Below are 5042 nucleotides of genomic sequence, written 5' to 3' on the forward strand. Positions count from 1 at the left end.
TTTGTTTAAAATTTTATTTATTTGTTTGTTTTATTTATTTTCGCTGCTCCGGATCTTAGTTGCAGCATGTGGGAATTTTTTTTTTTTTTTGGCTGTGTTGGGTCTTAGCCATGATGTGTGGGCTCTTTGCTGCGGTGCATGGGCTCCTCTCTAGTTGTGGCATGAGGGTTTTCTCTTCTCTAGTTGTGGCACATGTGGGCTCCAGAGTGTGGGCTCTGTAGTTTGCAGCATGCGGGCTCTGCATTTGAGGTGTGCATGCTCACCAGTTGTGGTGCTTGAGCTTAGTTGCCCGGTGGCATATGGGATCATAGTTACTCAACCAGGGATCAAACCCATATCCCCTGCATTGCAGGACAGATTCTTTACTACTAGACCACTAGGGAAGTCCCGCTCGGGATCTTTAGTTGCGGCATGCAGACTTCTTAGTTGTTGCGTGTGCACTTCTAGTTGCAACATGTGAACCCAGTTGCAGCATGCATGCGGGATCTAGTTCCCCGATGAGGGATCGAACCCAGGCACCCTGCATTGGGAGTACGGAGTCTTACCCACTGGACCACCAGGGAAGTCCCAGTGGTTTTTTAAAATATAGATTGCTATCTGAAAGTGTTAGAAGTTATTAATCTTTACACAATGCAACTTTATAAAATGGAAATATTTTTATATTTTCTGAAAGTATATGATTGTTGTAAAAAAAATACAGAGGTTAGAATCAAAATAAAAGTCCCACTGCAATCATACTCTCAGAGATTATCCTTTATGTCTTAAAAACAAAGACAACAAACATTTAAACAGAATTCAGTAAGAACTTCTGTGTATCAGTTCAACAAAATGTGTCTTTACCATATCCATGAGCTGCTGTAGAATGTGACCTTGTTGCTGAAGTGTGGTTGAGGACCAAGATTCCAGAGTCAGAGAGTCCTGGACTTGACTGCTTTCTCTACCACTTACTAGCTGTGTACCCTGGAGCAACTTACTTTATTTCTCTAAGCCTCAGTGTCCTCATCTTTGCTGTAAGGATAATAATAATCTCCAGTGTAGGGAGAGTTACTCACAGGCTTGTGGGATGATGTGATGTAGAACACCTGAAGTGCCTACTAGCATTAGTGCCTGTGATATAGCAGATGCTCATTATTGGTGGTGTCATAATTATAACTATGTCAGTTTTTAAATTTTTAGTTGTGGTAAAATACACATAACAAAATTTACCTTCTTAACAATTTTTAAGTGTACATTCACATTGTTATATAACCATCACCACCACCCCTATACTACTTGTTAATATGGCTGTAATGTCCTCTCATTAAAAAAAAAAAAAAAAAAAGCATGAATTTACCTCTCCTGTGTGAGGCATTGTCAGAATAGACTCCTTCCTAGTCTCTCAAAATCTTTTGAAACATTGTCAAATCTGTCTGGAGCTGTATTTTGAAAAAGCCCTTCGTGTGAAGTGTTCAAGGCATTGGACTGATTCTAGTGTTATCTAGTATTTGTAGCTGTAGAGGTGGGGGCTAAACAGACCTGCTCAGCTACTCTAGGGTAAAATTAATTCCCAAATGCCCTCACTGACACTTTTCAGTGTCTTCCTCAGCAGACGTTTTCTGACTGCTGGCTGCCTAGGCTCTGCTAATGGAGGTTTATAAAGGCCTTCACAATTCCTATGGTAACCCAGGAGAAAGGCTGTTGCCATGGGGACTAGTCAAGCCTATATAAACCTTCCATCCCCATCAGACAGATGAGAATGATGTGAGAATGAATCCTTTTCTAGTTCACCTTCTGAAATTGCTAACAATTATCTCTGTTTTAGGAAAAGGATTCATCATTTCTTTCAGGTGGAAACTCATTCACATTTTAAGCTTGAAAGAAGTATTATTTAAAATCTTTCTTGATCTTGGTGTCATCCAAAGTCACCCAGAGAATGAAATGGCTGGTGATGGAAACATTTCCAAATTTCTGCAGTGTTACCAGCAACTAAATAACATTTGTCACAAGCATGTGAACTCCATATTGTTTTAAAAGAATAATATGTTTTTTTTGAAATATATTAACCCTAAGCGTATGTCTTTTAATGCACTTTTCACATTGTTTTATAATTGATCTTAGAACAATCTGAGATCCCCAAAGACAGGGTCTGTGTTTTATTTACCTCCATGTCTCCAGCATCTAACCCATTGTGTTACAATATTAGGGATTCAGCAAATGAATGAATGAATGAATCAATCAATCAGTGTACACCCCCATGTTGATGATGGCAGAGATAGTGGGTATTTGTGTTCAAGTGTGTAATAGAAGCTACCTTTAAAACATTTATCCATTTATTAGAAGACAGCTTGTTAATGCTTACCAGCTTCACTTATTCAACAATGGCGCAGTTCCTGCTTTTAATTCTTGGGGTTAATCTTTAGGTATATAACACTGAAGAGGACAAAGTCCCCATCTTCCTGGCTTCCTGGACTGTAGGCAGAGAAGGACATATACTGCTGTCAGAGTAAAATGAGATTGGTGTTAGGATAGAAGCATAACCACCAAAACCATATTTAATTCAGACTGGGGCTCAGGGAGAGAGAAGATGAAGTTTGAGCTGGGCCTTGATGGATGAGTAGAAGTTTTATGGGGAGATGAGGCAGGTGGAAGGTGGTTGTGTGGGAAGGATGAGATGAGCCATGTAAGGCACCAGGAAGAGCATATGTTTAAGAACATAGCTCATTGAGGGAGTGGTAAATATTCTCAGATAACTGAAATATAGATTTTATGAGAGCTGAGGCAGGAGGCTGACCTGTAGCCAGATTACTATGAGTCCAATATACTATTCTTACCCACATTCTCCTCCTGGGAAAGTGGGCACTGAGAGCCTGGGCCTGGTGTGGGGTTCTGGGCATCAGGCCTGCGTGAGGACCTACTCCCAGATATGGGGTGGAGAGGGTCCACAAAATATTTCCAAGAAGTAAGGCAGGACCGGGCCCAGAGTTAGAGCATGAGAAGGCCAACCATTCAAAGGGTCAAAGGACCAGAACTGCCTTTGGCACAGCCAAAAGGAGGATTGGAGAAGGTGGTCAGGAGGGTGGGGCTGATGTTAGAGCCTGTTCGTTTTTAGAGGATGCTTATGCCACTGACTGTGGGTAGGTGGCCTGAATTGGGACAACACTAAGGAATTTAAAGATTTTTTTTCAGCAGAGGTAAGACGTATTCATAGAATGCATATTTGTGTTTTGTAGACACCTAATGCAGGCAATTAGTAGGATAGGCAAAAGGGAAAAGCCTGGAGACAGGGGCAGAGGTCCAGGGATTAATTAGTAAATAGCTCTAGTATGAAGAAGGGAGATGAGTTGTCTCCTTCTTTTCTTTCAAATATTTACTGATCACTTGTTATTTACTGTGGGTTATGCTAGGTTCTAGGAATGCAGAGATATATAAGATATGGGCCTGCCCATAGTTTTCTCTGAGTCTACTGAGAGAGATGCACAAGTAAAGTACAAATCATTATGTAGGGTGGTATGTTAAGAAGTATATCAAGTGGGCTTGGCACATGCCTGGATTTTAAACCCTTATTGAATGAGTGAATTAATTAGAATTGACAATTGTTTAATGTTTGGTGTAGAGGGTAAGAGAGAGGAAGTGATTGAAGATAATCTGATGTAGTTTCTGTTACTGAGCAGTTGGTGATCCAGGAAGGCAGAACTACAGGAAAAATATTAGGCAGCAGTGAAGACGATGCTTCCCAGTGCTATCATAATAAGGGAGCAGATTTCAGTTTGGTCAGAAGGATATCTTGGAGGCTGAGGTCCTTAGGTGCTTACTTTTTGATGTATAAGGTAAGCTCTGTCTTGTCTATATGAAGCCATGCAGAAGGTGGCTATTAGCCATGCTGTCAGCAAGAGATAAGAATTTTTCTTTGCCTTCTTACAATCCATCCCTTTTTAGCCTTCATCTTTCCAGATTGTGTAACCCTGGATCCTTAAAGCATTGCCATAAGATTACTTTTATTACTTAGCCATTTGAGGGCTGTGCGGTGTTGTGAAAAGTGTGTAAAATTAGGGTCAAAGGCATTGCTCAAAACCTACCCTATCACTCATTAGCTGTGTGACTTGGGCCAATATTTAACACTTTCTGAGTTCAACTTTCTTCCGTGCAGAATGGGAGTAATAAGTGCCCTGCTTCCCTCCCAGAATTCTTATAGATAAATGAAAACGTTTTGTGAAGTGTAAAGTGCAATATAGCCAAGAAGAGTTGCCGAGGTCTTTCCTTACTTTCTTTAGTTCTGCTGCATCTTTCGCAAGTAATGTGTAAAACAGACACTGTGAGATTTTTCCTTACCTTAAGCTGACACTCTGAGAGTCAGATTGGTGATGATGTAAAGTTTGGGGATTGAGTAAGGACGTCTATGGTCTGTTATGCCCATTACTTGACCCTCCTCTCCAAAAAAGGGCAGAAAATTTGTTTGTTTTTAAACTATTTTAAAGTGTGCCCAATGTAAACTACTTCATCCAAATGTCAGACATTTAGGGTAGAGATTGGACTGATGGAAGGAAGCTACCCAGAGGAAGATTTATTCAATAATAAGAACAATGTCCTCACAATTAGGGTAGCAAAAAAGTAAGAAGGTATCAAGGTGTACTGCCCTTATCAAAATGATTTAGAAAGTATCTCTTTTGCTACACTTCAGAAGAAATTATATAAAATTGGTGTCATTTCTTTCTTAAATGTTTAGGATAATTTGCATCTGCGCATGAGATTTTCTTTGCAGGATATTTTTTAATAGCATATTCAATTTATTTAATAGAAACAGAATTTTCACATTTTTAAAATGTCTTTTCTTGTCTGTTTTAGAAAGCTCTGCTCTAGATTTTTTGTGCCAACAAATCTAAGTTGTCAGATGTATTGGCACAAAATTTTTCATAATACCTTATTCCTATCTTTTTAATTCCTGTACGTTCTGTAGTGATGTACTCTCTCTCATTCCTGATACAGCAAATTTGTCCATATTTCTTTTTACTTAATGAATCTTGCCAGGAGTTTATCAAGTTTATCTGTCTTTTCAAGGAAACATA

The sequence above is a fragment of the Hippopotamus amphibius genome, chromosome 2 (assembly GCF_030028045.1).
Source record: "Hippopotamus amphibius kiboko isolate mHipAmp2 chromosome 2, mHipAmp2.hap2, whole genome shotgun sequence".
Classification (NCBI taxonomy): Eukaryota; Metazoa; Chordata; class Mammalia; order Artiodactyla; family Hippopotamidae; genus Hippopotamus; species Hippopotamus amphibius.